The 19,087-nt window shown below is 43.0% G+C and overlaps 2 pseudogenes; one reads left to right on the forward strand and one right to left on the reverse strand.

Moving 5' to 3' along the window:
• Positions 1-7,509: 7,509 nt before the first annotated feature.
• LOC147635549 (FACT complex subunit SPT16-like) lies at positions 7,510-10,964 on the forward strand (annotated as a pseudogene).
• A 616-nt stretch (positions 10,965-11,580) lies between these two features.
• LOC147635550 (fucosyltransferase 2-like) lies at positions 11,581-16,461 on the reverse strand (annotated as a pseudogene).
• Positions 16,462-19,087: the final 2,626 nt, after the last annotated feature.

The following is a 19,087-nucleotide window of genomic DNA, read 5'->3' on the forward strand; positions in this document are numbered from 1 at the left end:
AATTTAGAAGCCTTGACTAATTTGTTGCAGCACTCGGGATCCAAAAATTCCAGTTCCTTGAACTTCATTCCCGTGAAGGTCAAGGAAAGAGATGGTTCCTTTGTGACAATGAATATCAGCTTGATTCATATGGAGCCAATCCATTCCAAGGATTCCATCATAGACTCCCAAGGGTAGGACTCTGAAGAACTTGCACTCTACGTTCCCATCTAGACTAAACTGAATAAGGTCTGTCTCAAGGTGTGTGAAACGAATCTTTCCACTGGCCTATTCCACTTGCATAGGTTTCCCTGATTTTTGATTTAGGACTAATCAAGGTGTGTGAAAAGAATCTTTCCACTTGCATAGGTTTCCCAGATTTTTGATTTAGGACTAATTTACGCAGACATCCTGGGGAAATAAAAGAATGAGTACTGCCTAAATCAATCAAAAGCTTGAATTGCTTACCCCAGTACTTTGCTAGAGTTTGGAGGACTGAAAATTGACGGTTATTCCCCTAATGCTCTATTGTTGCATAGATCTTTCCTTTTTCTTCCTCCACTTCCTTAGCTATAGTGACAGCTCTAGCTGTTGTGCAGCAACCTGAGGTGGAACTCTCTCTCTTTGGTTACTCCAATTCTGGGAGGGAGTTCGGAGATGAGGCTACAAGTTGAGCTGGCACTCTTCTGGGGTTGCCTTGATTCTGGTGCGGGGGACCCTGATTAGACTAATACGAAGGAGTCTGTCTATGAATTCTAGGACCCTGGCTTCCTTGGCCCACAGAAGGAGATGGGCAATCCTTGAGCTGGTGCTGCCCAAACCCCTGACATCCTAAGCATCTGTTTTCTTTGAAGCTCTTTCCTTTGCACTCTTGAGAGAGCCGGAGTTCCCAAGAAAGTACTTCGAGGGAAAGGTATTCCTTCATTCCTGAAATTTCCCGACTCCAGATTCTGGTTTGGGACCTTGGTGTCGCTTTGGAGGCAGAAGGTTGGAAGAACTTCCTGGTGTTTGGAATCTTTTGAAGGATGAGGGAGCTCGCTTTGGACTTTCACAATGAAAGCTTTGGCGAAGTCCTTCGCCATTCTGACAGCTTCAGCCATGGACAATGGCTTGGCATTCTTGACCAGTGTGTCTAAGGGTTCGTTCATTCCCCGAATGAGCCTGGCCGCCATGAGTTGCTCTTCATCTAGAGGTGGTGAATACTTGAGTAGAAGAGAAAATGCCTGGTGATATTCTTCAATGGTTTAGCTCTAAAAATTCATTCATTTTGGTTTCTAAGAACCCGGGGGGACAAAACCTCTTCCTTAAATAGTCTTTAAGATCATTCGAGGATTGGGTATTCCTATCCAGATGGTTGGTGTCATAATAGTTTCTCCATGCCACCCTGGCTGTTTCCATAATTTTCAGCCTAGCAAGAGCCATTTTGCTCCTCTCATTGTTGTAACCGGTGACATCAAAATACTCCTCCATTGCTTCAACCCATTTCTCTACAACTTCACCTAAGTTCTCCTCTTTACCTTTGAGTCCTGGGGTTGAGTTCTGTGAAGAGCCTTGCGAACGTCAGGGTCAAGCTCTTCTTCATCCAGTGAGAGGGTCTGGCCTGCTGAGACGGCCACGGTTCCCTTGCCTCATGATTCTGCCAAAAATGATATATTATTAAATTTTTATTTTGATATCGTCCATGAGATCCTGACTCAAGAGGTTTGGAAAATAATTTCTTAAGCAAGATAAATGATCTTATTGGAGATCTATGACATATGTCCGGTAACAGATTTTGCTTTATCAGTTCGTCCATAAACAATCACTTATACAACATGGAATTTTTCTCCACAAAACATTTCTTTATTTGTATATAAGTTGCAATATGTACATAGAGCAGCTCGGCTCCAGAAGTCAAAATCTCCTTGAGAGATGCATAAGACGACGGTACCATGCTATAGATGGGCTATAGACATGCCCTGATACACAAATGTTCCCTTACTGCCAAGGACGCTACTATATTCTCCTTAATAGGAATAAAGAAACTAAGGAGTTTGTAGATTTGGCAGGAAAGTCTAATATTTCAAGCCGTTGAGTGATATAAAATAACACTGTGTATCACTTTCAGTCTCATCAAAATCATGATTAATGAGAGATTCTACCTCAGCATCGCACTTAGCATCGCACGATGCTGGTCGCAAGAGGCGTGGACATACTGCCCTGTAAACCACTTGTGCTACCGTCTCTCCACTGGGTCAGGGAAATATAGATCCTCGAAATGGCTTGCGAGTCTCGCTTGGCTTGTTCGAGTTGTAGGGGAAGAGATGAGATGCTCGAAGGCGAACGCAGTCATGTCTTGTGAGACTGGGTGAGGTCGGGAACAACAGATAAGTGTGGAACTTCCATCTAAAAAATCAAATTCTTTGATTAAAAGTCTTCATTAATGAAGCTTAAGGGGCCTCGCCCACCACCACGGATGTCCGAACAAGAGACTAGTCAGACGGTTCCTCCGAAATCGAACCCGAAAAACTTCCCTCGTCCGAAAGGCACGTGCAATTCCTCCAGGGAATATCTTCTAACGGGAGAATTAATCTAACGAGTCAAAGTCTTAACTAGTTAAACTGATCCGTCCGAACCTGAAGTCACATGGTCAGATCAAAGAAGAGACTTGCACTTGGTCCATAGAATCACCGCTTTTTTCCTCACAGCCCGCTGATTCGCTCCCACAGAACAAGGGTCTTCTCAGGACTTAATCTAACTAACGTAACTAATCGTATCTTAATTTTTTCACAGGAATCCCCCGATCCAGCCTAACCGGCCCATGGGTTATAGCCAACCACCCGACCACTGTATTGGTGGGATTCCTTTATAAAGATTTGGTTATGTTTTGCCTGGGTATACCGAGGAAAAGAGTTCCTAGGCCCCCAAGCTGGCTTTCATGCAAAATTAAAGTAGGCATACCACGTACACACCCAATATGAAATTGCCATTTATAAAACAGATTCGACTCTCTTTAAAACAATCCTTCAATGAAAATCATAATATTAGTGATCATCATCCTCCAAAATTCTGAGTCCATTGTATTACAAAATGTGTCCTCTGGACTCTCCGTTGTTGAAGACTAGCTGGCCAACCAACGAGATCCAATATCAAAATTTGATTCACAAAAGTCATTCTTTTTAGTCCTTCTCCGAATCTTCCCTCAATGCACGCATGGGTGTCCTAGCAACCACGAGCCCGTGCATCACCTGTTCAAAACCCTCTAGGATTCTACTTAGGTGTCCTAGCACTTCATTCAGGGACTGCTTAGTCTTTCCTCGCCCATCGTACTGGAAGTGCACCATTTTAACCGTACTGAGGTTGGTCAAGACCTCGGTAGGCTTTGCTGCGAGAGACATCCCTTGACGACTCCCTGCTAGCTGTTTTGCAACAAACCTCCTCTTAGTAAAACATATGCCAAATGCTTCTTCCAGCGTTCTGGCGTAGAACAGTCCTTTAAACAAAATGGACATTCTATGCAAGTAAAATTCCCAGTTTGAGCATTTTCGCACATGATCAAGTACATCCTTTTTGAGTCCTGGATAGAAGAAGCTTTTCTTCACAGACATATAGGTTTTTTTAAACCCTGGATGTCTAGCTATCAAGCTATCATGGGCTTCTCTCAGAATTCTTCCCTTTATTCCCTCATCATTAGGGATACATAGTCGATTATTATAATACATGCATCCTTCATCCAATTTGTACCCAAGAACTCGACTCATTTCTTGAGGAGTCTTGCTTTCCTGCATCAGAAGGGTAGCAATACGGGCAAAGAATTTGTCCTGCATGATTTTCTCCTTTGCTTCTTTGATCAATGGATTTGACACCACTGCAATTGCAAGCAAGGAGGCTTTTCTGCTGACTGTATTTGCCACCACATTTTCTTTTCCTGGTACTGGTTAAATGGACAGATAGGGATGAGGAGGCAGCTACTTGGGAACCCTACATAAAGTGTATCTCCTGGTATACTTTATGTCGGGTTTGTCTGTCACACGATACCCTAGAATCTTTTCAAGTTCATGTGGTATCTTTGGTGGCTCTATCAAGTCCACCAAAATCTCTACATAAAGTGTATCTCCTGGTATACTTTATGTCGGGTTTGTCTGTCACACGATACCCTAGAATCTTTTCAAGTTCATGTGGTATCTTTGGTGGCTCTATCTCTGGAGAAACTGCGTTCTCTAACCTGTGAACTCTTCGGTAACTCAAGTTTATATGCTACGTCCCCAATCTTCTTAAGGATTTTAAAAGGACCACAATATCTCGGAGAAAGTTTATCACACTTTCCCGTTTTCATGGTTTCTGACCTTGCAGGAACCTTGAGGAATACAAAGTCACCTTCTGCAAAGGTCACCTTTCTACGTCCTTTATCTGCATAAGTTTTAGCGCGATCTTGAGTGCTACGAATTCTCTCACATGCGGCTCTGAGCATATCATTCATATCTTCAAGGAAATCCTTGATAGATTGAATCTTCTCCTTTTCTAGGCCTACAGCCAGTGGAGATCTCGGCTGGAATCCATACATTAACATGAATGGTGTAAATCCAGGCTGAGTGTTTGGAGCTGTTTATAGGCAAACTCCAATGGGCAAGTACTCTTCCCAATTAGATTGCTTCTTACTAACATAAGAACGCAACGTGTCCTCTAGAATTTGGTAATTCTTTCAGTTTGACCATCTGACTCCGGATGATCTGCCGTACTCATACTCAGAGTAGTATTCAACTTTTTGAAGACTTCCCTCCAAAAATGACTGTTGAACTTTCTATCTCTATCTGACACTATATCTGTGGGCAGGCCATATAGCTTGTAGAGATGTTCAATAAAGAGTTTTGCCAACTCTAGCATTTTAACAGTTTTCTTCGTGTGGCGATAAACTTTGCCATTTTAGTTAACCTGTCCACTACCACCCACACTAGGTCATTCCCTCGACTCGTCTTGGGTAAAGCGGTAATGAAATCCATGGAAATGCTTTCCCATTTCCCTTGAGGAATCTCCAGTGGATGGAGTAATCATCCAACCTTAAGACGTTCATGTTTAATGACCTGGCATTTATTGCATTTCAGCACATAAGTCTAGATGTCCTTAAACAAACTAGGCTAATAAAACTGTCTTTTTACTAGTGCATAGCTCTTCTGAATCCCGGGATGACCTGCACTTGGACTATCATGACTTTCTTTAAGAATTTGGGCCCGAAAGTCACCAATAGTTGGTACACATACTCTACCCTTGTAGAGTATGTACCCGTCGTCAATGGAATTAGCATATTTCTCCCCCCGACAAAGTTTATCACCTCTCTTTGAAGCCGTGGCAGTTCAAAGGCGATGAAGGGCCTACGTCAGAGCTCTCCAGCTCCAAACTATACCCAGAAGACACGGCTAGTCTCTCTGGACTAACTCTCACTTCCCTTCCCGTTGCACCTTTGGCCAGTCTCTTCGGACTAGCAATCCGTACAACGAGGGAGGTGTTCGCATCTGTGAAGAAGTGCGTACGTGTACAGCGCGCCAGACCTCTGTAAAAGATGGATCGTCTCACATAAACCACGTAGTGACTCCAAGAAATCATTCTTGAAGACTGTGAAACTAAGTTCATTAATCTGTGGCATGCGACTAAGTGCATCTGCCCACCACATTATACTTACCTTTTTGGTAACGTATCTGAAGGTCACCGAGCTTTTCTACCTTTCAGTTCACTTTGACTTGAAAACCATTTCAGACTTTCATGGTCCGTCCGGACCTCAAAAGAAGCACCATATAAATAGTGTCTCCACTTTTTCAGTGCATGAACTATCGCTAGTAACTCTCGCTCGTAATAAGCTGAGTAGTTACGCTGCGCACGATATAACTTTTTACTCTCAACTGCAATTGGGCGTCCCCTTTGCATAAGTACAGCCCCAATGGCCTCATTGCTAACGTTTGTTTCCAAGACAAACGGCTCATTTGGATCAACAATAGTCAAAATTAGGTGCAGCTGCTACGGTCACCTTGCGCTTATCAAAGCTCTTCTGTTGGGCTTCCCCCCAACTAATGTTTTTAGTTTTTGACCATAACTGGTCAGTTATATCGGGATTGCGATCTTCACGTAGTCCTTCACATACTGTCGGTAGAACCCCGACATGCTAAGAAAAATCTGCAGTTCCTCGAGATTCTTCGGCGCTGGCCATTTAAGAATAGCCTCTACTTTTTCTGGCTCCATCCGCGTACCATTGGCGGATATAATATGGCCAAGGTAGTGAATTTCTATTTCAAAAAATTCACATTTGCTCTTCTTTGCAAATAGTTTGTGCTCTCGCAACAACAACAACTCGAACACTAGACGCAAATGCTCTATGTGTTCTTTCTGTGTCTTACTATACACAAGAATATCATCTAGGAAAACTACTATGAATTTTTCCAGATATGGACGTAAAATACTGTCCATCAGCGTCATAAATGTCATTGGAGCATTGGTTAGCGCAAATGGCATAACCAAAAACTCAAAATGCCCGAAACGAGTCCTAAATGCTGTCTTCGCAACATCTTCTGCTTTAATTCTAACCTGATGATACCCTGATCTCAGGTCTACTTTTGTAAAGCATCTCGATCCATAGAGTTGATCAAACAACTCATCCATGCATGGCATCGGATACTTGTTCTTAATCGTTATCTGATTAAGAGCCCTATAGTCTATGCACATCCGCATAGATCCGTCTTTCTTCTTTACCAAAAGAATAGGTGATGCCCCACAAACTTGAACTAAGCCGAATAAAGCCTTTGTTCAAATATTCCGTTAATTGTTTTTCCACCTCCTATGCCTCGGAGTGGCTTAACCTATAAGTAGGTTTGCTTATAGGTTTTGATCCTGGCATAACTTCGATGCCATGGTCTACTTCTCTAGATGGTGGTAAGCCATCTGGCAAATCATCAGGAAAAGCATCCTGAAATTCCTCTAATAAATTCATTAAAGTATCTATGTACTTTTTCTTTAATGTCTCTTTCGCACCTTAGATTTTTTTTTGTTTGAATTGCATGCATGCCAAACAGGGTTTTCAAGTAGTGGGTCTCATCCAAGGCTATTTTGTTTTCTTGTTTGTCTACGCAAACATCATCTATAGTTTCATCTACAAAAACAGAGCATATACCTCTGCTATCTGGCCTCTGCGGACCGCTGTGCACAGCTCCATGGAGAAAATAAGTGGTGTGGCAAGGGGACAGTACGGTCGCCCTGCAGGGTAATGACTCTACCTCCATGCTCAAAACGTAGCGTATTATGTAGGTAACTCCGAGCTACAAGCCATACAACCACTCCCTGCCTAGATATGCGTCTGCTCTGGCTAAGTGCATGACCTGAAAGTCAAGTGGAGCCTTGTAGTCATACCTGTTGGCTAGGCCAATAGTATACTCATGATCACTTTGGGTCTCAGTCAACCCCAACTTCTTAACTAACGAGTAGTTTTAGAAGTTGTGGCTAGCTCCATCATCGGATAAAAACTGTGACTCTATGGCCACCTATGGTGCCATACATGCTCACCATGTCATGCGGACCTACAGTAGGTTGCCACATTGCTGGTGTCACCGAACAAGCGTGATGCTCATCACAATGACACACTGTCACCTCTCTGAACTCTGCGGAACTGAGAGGGAGTCTCTGCACTGTATGCAATTGCCTAGAGGATTTACCATCTCTTTTGGGCTCGTTGCCGCTCGTGCTAGCTTTAAGCTTTGGACACTCAGCCTTCGTGTGCCCTACATCGTTGCAATTTTAAAGCAGCGATTTTCCTTTCGCGCTTTAATATAATCCTCTTTTTTTTGGACTTCGCTGTCTCTTTTCTTCTTGGATGGTCGCGGTTTTTTATACCAATGACCACCCTGTCCTCCCTGGTCCATCCTATCCCCCTGCTTATTATCACTACGGACCCCTTTTCTTTTAAGGCATGACCTCCACCCTCAGCCTTGCTCGAACCACCACACGCACTACGGCGCTTGATGTCATCAAATATCTACGCATACTTAATTGCCTCTGCTAAGTCTTTAGGCTGTAAGGGCTCTACGTACTCAAGGTAATCATCTTTGAGGCCTCTTTTAAAGCCTCGCAATGTCTGGAATGCATCGATCCCCTTTAGCTTGAGTACTATCTCCCTATAGTCTAAGATGTACTAAGTCAGGGATTTGTTCTCCATCGAGCACTTGTCCCATAACTTCCAGCTTCTCTCCGCCTCATTAACAAGCAAAAACTCTTTTCGAAACATCGTTTCAAACTCCATCCAAGTGGCAGGACGAGTTGTCAAACTCATCCACCACTTGTACGATTTTTGCCGGTTAATGAGAGGCTAGCCTCTAACGGGCTGCACCACCTGGCTAGGCTAGCCTCTACGGGCTGCACCTAGCTAGGCTCTACAGGTTGCACCTGGCTAGGCTGCTGTTGCAGTGCGTGCAAGTCTGACCACTTCGCTAGAAACATGTTGACCTAGTCCTTGTTTCTATCCTTCTTCTCGTCGCCACCAAAACTAGGCGGCTTCAAGTCTTTCAATAACGATGAAGCTGTCTCTACGGACGGCCCCGCAAGCGCGTCGGCCTGTACTCCTGCAACCACTAGTGAGGCTACGCTCACCCGTGCCGCCGGAGGAGCTCATCTATCACGAGGAGTCGGAGTACTAGCCGAGGTGGCTGTCAGTGCGTCTAACCGTGTGGAGATGCTCTGTGCATTGTGACTAAGTCAGCCTGGACTTTACCCATATTGTTCAGTTTTGCATTAAGATATTTAAAAAGTCCACTAGAGAGCTCCCTCTCTGTCACGAGATCGGCAGGGTCCAATAGGCCTTAATCATCGTCGTCATATTCCAAGAGGTCCTCCTCGGTCCCCTCGGCGACGTCGATGTTCATGTCATCTGGCTCATCGGCCAGAAAGGGGTCATCTGCTCTCGGGGGGGTCACTTAGTGTAAAGCCCCTATATCACGTGCGTTCAAGGCCTCTTTTATAAACCCCTATGTAACCTTTTTTGAGTAGATTTTCCTTCTGTAAAATTTTGTAAATTTTATAAATCCCTTACTGTCAATATATATTTTTTGAAGAGATATTTCAAATATCCTTATATGCTAGATATAATTATTTCTTTTGTAAAGATTTTGAGATGACATTGAGAAGGCAGTGACTGATCCTAGAAAAAGCCAAGGTAAATTTGAAGCCTGACAATGTGGACATCTACTACCCCCTGTATTTCAAAGTGGTGGGGTATTTGCTCTAAGGCCAAGTGCTATCAGCAACATGAAGATCCACTATATTATGATACATTGGGTGTCATTATTTGTGCTATTGGTGCGAGATACAATAGTTATTGTGCAAATGTTGCAAGAACGTATTTGATTGATGGAGACCCAGTTCAATCAAAAGCTTACAAGGCACTTCAGAAAGCCCCCAAAGCTGTCATGAATGCTTTAAAATGTGGAAATCCCGCTTCAGCTACTTACAAAGCAGCATTATATGTTATGGAAAGGGAAGGGCGAGAGTTCTCGACCCATATAACTAAAATCTCTGGCACAGGTATTGGCATTGAATTCAGGGAATCTGGCCTAAGCCTGAATTCCAAGAATGATAGGATTCTAAAGGCAGCTATGGTATTCAATGTTAGTTTAAAAATGTAAAATTTACAGACATAGAGCTCATAGGACCCCAAGAAGCCTGAATTCCAAGAATGATAGGATTCTAAAGGCAGCTATGGTATTCAATGTTAGTTTAAAAATGTAAAATTTACAGACATAGAGCTCATAGGACCCCAAGACAAAGAACTTTTTTTTGCTGCTGACAGATACTCTAGTCATAAAAGAGAAAAGTCTTGAGAGTGCAACTTCGAATTGTTCAAAATCTTACGATGATATTGTGTCTTTTTTCAAAGATGAGGAAGAGGAGGAAGAGGAGGAGCAGGAGAAGCCAAAATCAAAGGTAAAGTTGCCATCGAGTAATGGAGCTAATGCCCAATTTCTGAAAGCAACTTTGCACCCTCACAATCAAGAGATGACAAAGGAAGAGGTGTGCAAGCAGCATCAAAGCGGAGCTTGCTCAACAAAAGAATGAAGAGACTGTTAGGAGGCTACTGGCTTTTGGGGGTCTGGGCCAAGGAGACGAGCAGGGTGTGGTCAAGACCATTGGAGATTTAGTGGCCTATCGGAATCTAGATGATATTCCTTTCTCAAAAGAATTAATGATTCAGGTAGATCAGAAGAACAAGTCAATTTTGTTGCCAGTTTATGGTTTAATGGATTCCTTTCACATAGCTACTATAAAGAGTGTTACCAGCCAATAGATGGAGGCCAATCCTTCATTCGAATGATTTTCAATGTGCCCAGTGCTGGTTATTCTACCCACCACTGACTTGGCATCACAGAAGTTCCCCGGGGTGCAATTTACTGGAAGGAAGTTTCCTTTCGATCCAGTGATGTGAGACACACTAACCAAGTACTCCAGCTGATTAAGACGTTGCGTCACCAAGTTGCTTTGAGGGAATCAGAGAAGGTAGAGAGGGCCACGCTAGTGACACAAGAAAAACTATAACTTATGAAAGCAAAACCTATAAGACTATCAGATTTATGGATTAGGCCTGTCTTTGGAGGCAAGGGGCGCAAGTTGAGTGGTACATTAGAGGCACACATCAATGGTTTTAGGTATTCAACCATGAAAGCTGACGAGAAAGTTGATATTATGTACAGAAACATCAAGCATGCTTTTTTTCAACCTGTAGAGAAGGAAATGATTACCCTGCTGCACTTTCACTTGCATAATTTTATCATGAATTGGGAACAAGAAGACCAAGGATGTGCAGTTTTTTGTGGAGGTGATGGATGTGGTGCAGACCTTAGGTGGTGGAAGATGTAGCACTTATGACCCTGATGAGATCAAAGAAAAGCAACAGGAGAAAGGGATAGAGAAAAAAAAAAACAAAGTTCAAAATTTTTGTGAAGAGAGTTTCAGAGTTGTTACCTCAAAGCCGTTGCTAGCTCAACGTCTCCCTCTGTTGCAGTTGCGTAGGCCTTGCAATCTCATCATGGATTTGGTTCCCCTTGTGTCTTCGATCATGGCACATGCTTTCAAGATACGTATGAACGTTACTGCTTCTGGAAGGATGCCCTCACGCTGCATCTCTTCAAAGAAGTGAAGTGCTTGCTCTGCATGACCTTCTTGAGCATGTGTCTTGCAATCACTTTGAATGAGTCAGCTAATTTACTACACGACAAGCAAGGAATCCCCTACCATAAGAGGCCAGCAAGTACTAAAATAACCTTTTTCATACTAAGGTAATCAATCATTGAACTCTCACTCAATCTGAAATCTTGATTACAAAGAGAACTTATGAATAAAACTAATTTTATGCTTTACAAAAGCTATGTGCTTTAGCTTCACCTTGAGGCTTACAAAAAGGTTTTCTTTCTTTGTTTCCATGATGGGGGTATCTAGTGCCGTTAAAAGGGGATCAGGTTCAGTTGTAGTGGAGGTTGGTATCAAAAAAGGCGATCAGTGGAGGTTGGTATCAGAAACGGTACCATGTATTGCCTTCAGTGCTGGAATAGATGAAATGCCATGCAACTTTCTGAAAAAGGACGAGCTGGGGTAACCTTAGAGGAAACCAAAGGAAACTGGGTTGCCTAGAGCAGAACCACCAGGTACAAGCTGCTAGCCCTTTTCATGGTCTTGGCAATGGCAAAAGTGTACCCGGATCCACTACTTGTGCTCCACACTCAAATTGGCATTAGCCCCAAGTCATCCTCGAGGAATCTTTGGATAATGTGTGCAAGGCTCCACTGACTTGCCCAACACACAAGGAATCATGATCCCCTTTCTTCAACCCTAGAATGTACAAATGCAAATCACCCAGCTTGCACAATGTACCCAAACATCGAATATTCACTAGTAGCCAGGTTATGACTATAGCTTAGCAACCACATCTCCACAAATGCTAGCTGAGCTTGCTCTGAAAACCCTTTTTCTCAAAGCCTTGATGCGACACAGAGTGCACCCTGACCATCTTTGTCCTTTTGTGGGCACCTTTCCAAAGCGGTCTTTCATCGTCTTTGCATAAGAAGAGGCCAGTAACACCACGATGTCTGCACTGGTTCCTCTTGTTTGCATCTTCCTGTTGCGTAAACTTGAAAGCTCGTTTTATCTTTTCCCCCTCGGAAAAGCTCGGCAACAAGTGCCAAGCACTCCATGATCTTATCGTTGGCCCTTGTATTGAATTCTACTAAATTGGGCCTCCCATGAAGCCTCACCTGCATCCCAAGCTGTGAACTTGTACCTGTGAGATAGCTCTAGAATTCTCTCAATATGATGGCCCATGTGTTGTTGGTCGGTAAGAGGAGCCTACTGAGGGAGGAGGGTGAAAATGTGACCTACAGTGCCCTTGAAAATGGGGTGTATGTGGTGCCAGGAGGAGGGAACCAAGAAGAGGTTTGTGAAAAAACACTGGTTGCTTGTCCAAGCAACCCATGTCACATTCCTAAGGGAGGAATACGCGTCCTCACAAAATATTTGTTGGTCTTGACTGCCTATAGCCTGTTTTGCAGATTCAAGTTGACAGAGCTTGCATTGAAGTTGCCGCGCTTGAACAGACCGAGCGAGGGGCTGTTTTGAAGCTCTGTGTAAGGGAAAATGCTGCAATCAATGCACTCCAAGAGATAAGATCCCGAAAAGGCAACCCACCAACCACTTATCTGCCTTTGAAACAGCACTGCACTTGGCACACATGTCCAGAGCATTGCCCACCATGATGTCATTCTACAACAACCCCTACCTTACAATCTTGTCATGGACTTGTACTTGGATCTCTTCAAATAGCACCGCTTTTGGCATAACTGTCCACAAGAGCATTGCCAGCACAATGTCATTCTGCAGTGACCCTCCCTTCCAATCTCGTCACTTCAAGACACAACAAGTGCTTGTGTGGCGTGACATTCTGGTGCATATCCTGCAATCAATGCAAGATATCCTGGTGTGGCGTGACATTTTGGTGCATATCTTGCAATCAATGCACTTCAAGACACAACATCCCGAGAAGGCAGCCCTGTTGTCATGCCTTGAAATAGCACCGCACTTGGCATACCTGTCCACAAGAGCATTGCCAGCACAATGTCATTCTGTAGTGACCCCTTCCTTCCAATCTCGTCATGGATTTGTCAGTAAAGTGCTTGCGTGGCATGACATTCTAGTGCATATCCTGCAATCAGTGCACTTCAAGACACAACATCCCGAGAAGGCAGCCTAGTTGTCATGCCTTGAAATAGCACCGCACTTGGCATACCTGTCCACAAGAGCGTTGCCAAGCACAATGTCATTCTGTAGTGACCCCTCCCTTCCAATCTTGTCATGGATTTGTTTCCCCTTATCGGGGCTGCTCTAATTGTGGCACATGCTTCCAAGATGCATGTGTAGTTCACTCCATCTAGAAGGATGTTCCTCACACTGCATGTCTTCAAGGCAGTTTATCAGCGTGACCTTAATGTGCATATCCTATAATTAGTGCACTCCAATAGACAACATCCCAAGAAAGCAGCCGAACAAGCACTTGTTGCGCCTTTGAAATAGCACTACACTTGGCATACATGTCCACTAGAGCATTGCACAGCACAATATCATTTTACAGCAACCCCTACCTTGCAATCTTGTTGTGGATTTGTTTCCCCCTTGTTTGCTTCTCGGATCATGGCACATGCTTTCAAGATGCATGCATAGGTCACTGTGTTTGGAAGAATTCCCTCACGCTGCATCTCCAAGAGACAACATCCCAAGAAGGTAGCCTACCAACCACTAATCTGCCTTTGAACATCACCACACTTGGCACACATGTCTACTAGAGAATCGTCCACCACAATGTTGTTCTGCAGCAATCCCTGCCTTGCAATCTCGTCGTGGATTTGTAGCTGCATCTCTTCAAAGTAGTCAAGAGCTTGCACAGCATGACCTTCTGGTGCATATCTTGCAATCAATGCACTCCAAGAGACAACATCCCAAGAAAACAGCCCAGTTAACATACCCTTGAAACATCATCACATTTGGCATACATGTCCACTAGAGCATTGCCCCAGCACAATGTTTTCTTGCAGCGACCCCTGCCTTCTAGTCTCGTCATGGACGATGATGGATCTGTTTCCCCTTGTCGAGGCTACTCGGATAGTGGCACATGCTTCCAAGATGCACGTGTAGGTCACTACATCGAGAAGGATGCACTCACATTATAGGTCTTCAAAGCAGTCAAGTGCTTGTGCATCATGACCTTGTTGTGCATATTCTGCAATTAGTGCACTTCAAGAGACAACATCCCAAGAAAGCAACCGGTCGAGCACTTGTTGTGCCTTTGAAACAACACCACACTTGGCATACATGTCCACTAGAGCATTGCAAAGCACGACTTCATACTGCAGCAACCCTTGCCTTCGAATCTTGTCATGGATTTGTTTCCCCTTATTGGTTTCATTGATCGTGGCACATGCTTTGAAGATGCATGTGTAGGTCATTACACATGCATCTTGTTAGCTGAGACAACATCTCGAGAAGGCAGCCTGTCGTGTCAAACACTTGTCGCGCCTCTGAAACAACCCTGCACTTGGCATACATGTCCACTACAGCAACACCCACCACAATGTTGTCCTGCTGCAACCCCTGCCTTCCAATCTAGCCATGGATTTGTTTCCCCATATCGGCTGCTCCGATCATGGCACATGCTGCACATATGCTTTCCAGATGCATGTGTAGGTTGCTACATCTGGATGGATGCCCTCATGCTGCATTTCTTTAAAGTAGTCAAGTGCTTTCTTAGCATTTCCTATAATTAATGCACTCCAAGAGACAATAACCCAAAAAAGCAGTCCATCAAGCACTTGTCATGCATTCGAAAAACAACACCACACTAGGCATACATGTCCCCACTAGAGCATTGCGCAGCACAACATCATTCTGCAGCAACCCTTGCCTTCCAAACTTGTCTGGATTTCTTTCCCCCTTGTCAACTGCTTGGATCATGGCACAAGCTTTCAAGATGCATGCATAGGACGCTGCAGCTCTTGTAAGCAGTCAAGTGCTTGTTCAACGTGACCACCTTGTGCATATCCTATGATCAGTGCACTCCAAGAGACAACATCTCGAGAAGGCAGCCCTTCAGGATACATTTAACTCCATAAGGTAGATACATAAACAACGTAGGTGAGACAAGATACATTTAACTCCATAAGGTAGATACACAAAAAGGTGGTTCAAAAATACTCTGTTACAGTCCATTTCAGATTTTGGATATAAACCTCATCGACACTACTTTCTCTTTTACCGTACTAAATTATGAGATCGAAAGGATAGCTACAAAAAAATGTATATACAAAACGTTTTTCTACAACTTGTTAACTGAATGTAGCTACAAAACGTAGATACAAAATGTGTTTCTACCATTGATAAAGTGAATGCCTTAAGCACCTTCACTTCTCATGTTTAAGGTAGTTTTCGCTACAATCCACACGCTGATGCATATATCGAAAACTTTATATTCAATCCAACTTTGTAGTTTGCACAAAACCTCATCAAAAAACTCCAATCTTGGTTTGGACAGCCATGTAACAACAAAAGTTATGTTCCTGCAAAAAAACCATAAGAGACCAACAGGTTACATCAAACAAGAAATATGTTGTAAATGTAGCTCGAAAACACAAACTCTTTTGCTTTTACACAACAAGATTTAGTAAAGAAGACATGATGTACCTGCTAAATGCTCCTAATGGTCCTTCACAAACTCAGTGAAAACCTTCCAACTCGTTTTCGTCAAGTTCGTACTTATTCTTGTTACAATCATATGTGAGATTTGTTAGAGCAATGACGCTTTCTATATTTATCATTTCAAGGTCAGTCAAATCATATGTAAAGCATCTGGTTCCTTTTGCTTTTTGATACCATCCTAGTTAAACCTCCACTCCTGAAGGCCTATCAGAGAGGCTGAACCCTCTCTTGTACTCCACATATGCACCACCAACCTTTTTTCTCATCTTTTGAACTCGACCTAAGTACCATACGGTTTTTGTTTTCTTCTACTTTGAGGAGCTTGACTTGCATGACCGCATGATCTTCCCATTGGTGTTCCCTTCTTGGAAGTATACTACACAACCAATGCCAAACAAATTTTCATTTGTCCCTTTATGACATTTTTCTTCCTTAGAGTAGTACACTCCTTGTCGAACCCTTGTCAGCCTATCTTTTGACAATGTGGGATTGCCATTCAATTGACTTACCAATGTGGACTTGAAAATTAACTTGTTCTCAAACTCTACAACCGGGCTAACTTCTTCTTTCATCCAAAACAGAATCCACGACATGTCGTATCTCACTGATAGAGACATCCTCATCCTCATCTGCTTCTTGATCTGTTGTAGGAGCCTCTTCATCTGTATCAGAGTCTTGGAAATCTGAGTTTGCATAGGCATCAAAAAATCCATCGAACCAGGGTTGCGACCACCATCTCATGTCTTGTGTACCTTTTGGCTTCATATGTAGGCATTCACAAATCTATTGAGCATTATGTAATCCCCTTTGTAAGGCACTGATGATCATCTCATTGGTAGAAACACAATCATAGTCACCTAGATTGGCTTCCTGCACACCCTCTTTGAGATTTAACTCCCTCCATACATGCTCTTGCTTCTTGTGAGCTCTTGTAAACGACAAACCCTCTTCCTTGCATTCGAAATGTGCTATCCTATTCAAAATCCCAATACTGTGCAGCATGTCCATCAAGTCATAAGTGCACTCTTGCCCAACCATGCTCCCAATTTTACTAAAGAAGATTTCCGCTGCATCTGAGCCGGTGAGATGTAAAGGACACTTCAAGCCCGAGTGAAAATCTCTGAAATATTTGATTAACAACACCACAAAGTGGCATGAGATTTGCACATCCAAGAATGCGTCCTTGGTGATAAAGTTGGTGCTTAGAGTATATGTGCTGTGCTGTACAATCCAAGATCTCCAAATTTGGAAGAAGAAAGCCACTTTGGCTGCTAAATGAACTCTCTCTAACAAGCTCAAGTGCGGAGACAAGATAATATCAATGTAGTCTCCAGCAACGTCAAGATAGGCTTGTGTCCCTAGCATACTCTGCTCTTTTCTCTGCAACCCATTATTTGCAAGCTCTCCCAAACACCATTGTACTTGTTTGCTACATATTGTTTGAGCTGCAGCCCAATTTTGCCGATCATCTCATCTAATGTCTCCTTCTTTGAGCATGTGCTTGTCAATAGAAAAAGAATCATACACAATGATAACATGGTTCAAAGTAACCCAAACATCACCAAGAGCCAATTGATGCTTTGGTTTATCAAGAACATTGACTAGCTTCTTTCCATTGTGTACAAAGTCTTGATCATGCATGCCTGAGACATCCCCATTTGACACTTTGGCTGAAAGAACCCATCCATCCCATCCAATTCCATATCTCATGCCCTTCTTGTCAACATAATCAGAAGCATCAACTTTCTTCGACAGCTATCTCCATCTGAGGCATGCCCAATAATTGGACCCACTGTAGCCTTAAGCTTTTCATCCCATAAGCTCAAAATTTCAGTCCATTGTCTCTGTACAAAACATGCATCAAAGCGATTGCAAGTACAATGGGCTGCCATAACCAAGCATGGTAACGCTTCATGCAACGGATTTGGAACAAAAACTCTTGCGTAACCACCAATGATTCGAGTCTCAAATGCATCAACAATCACATTATAACCTTCCTTTCCTTTGATTGTGCAAGCAGTCATGCACTCATGGTTCCCTAATTTGAGCCCATCAAATCCAACAAGCGTATAGGAGATGCATGAGCTGATTGTAAGCCTTGTGCAAGTCAAAACAGAAACTTAGAGTTTGTTATGTTTACCTAATATGCTTTTTTATGGCAGTCTCATCTTCCACTAATATGAAGGGAATCTGTGATGCAATCCCGTGTTTTTCTTTCTCTTTCTGATAAATTTCAGCGATGGCATCAAAAATATAGCCATGTATGCCTGAGACAAACTGTGTGGCAAGTCTTTGCCCTCTTTATAGTTGACAATGAAGGGCTGTTAAGATTAACACTTAGGAAATCGTGCAACCTTGGTCCACCCCACATCTTTGCAACCTCAAACATGGCCTTGGTGTTTTCAGTGTATCTTCGTCCTCTATTTGACCTCAATAAATTTGTAGCTACATCCTGTAAGAAGTCCCATAAGCCAGGTTTACCACCAAACTTTCCTAGTCTATGGGATTCTACTATATTGCTACAAAATCTTTGTAAATCCTTTCGGTTAAGAGACTCCATGCTTGCTTTCTTAAAGTTCGTATAAATCCTTTCGGTTAAGAGACTCCATGCTTGCTTTCTTAAAGTTCGTATACTCACTGAAAGCACTGCAATAATCTGAGATTTTGCCCACCATAGTTTGACAGTGAGATCTCTTGCATGTTTTTTGGCCACTATAGCTGTTTGTCTAAGCTCTGTTCTAGTGAGAAAATCTAATCTTCTTCCACCATCAGTTCCCCTATTGCCTCTCTTCTTATCGACGGTCTTCTCTCTGTACAATCTCATCCTAAAATCATGGAGCTTTGATATCCCTTTGCGGTGGCTACATGAAAAGGCTTCAAATGGTTGTCCGTTATTACTAGAAACACGTAGACAACTAATGTGACGAAAGCATCCATCTATGTGAAAGGTAGAAGTTCCATCATATAAGGTTGCCTTACTATAAGGCTCTGTAAACCAAAACTTATCGGCACATTTCCAACAAGGGCTTTATGCAAACATTCTTGTTGTTCACTTTAATCTCATGTTTCCTCAAACCCCAACATAATAAATTTAGACTTGTTAAAGAAGTTTCACCTTCTTCATGGTTATTGAGAGAAGAGGAGCCACCCATAGTAGTTGAGCTTGCAATTTTTGTAGAAACCACAAAATTACTGAGTGATATTTGCTTTGGATCGTGTTTCTTCTCCTTTCGAGGATGCCCGCGTAATCTCGTGATGAACAATGGCTTGGACCTTTCCTTCTCTTTTGCATCTGCCTTGTTATGGGTATTGGAATTTGTGTGCTCGTCGGTAAGAACTGTATGCAAATCAGATCTTGGAGGACATA

This window comes from Cibotium barometz, chromosome 9 (genome assembly GCF_041138505.1).
Source record: "Cibotium barometz isolate CiBa-2024 chromosome 9, ASM4113850v1, whole genome shotgun sequence".
Classification (NCBI taxonomy): Eukaryota; Viridiplantae; Streptophyta; class Polypodiopsida; order Cyatheales; family Cibotiaceae; genus Cibotium; species Cibotium barometz.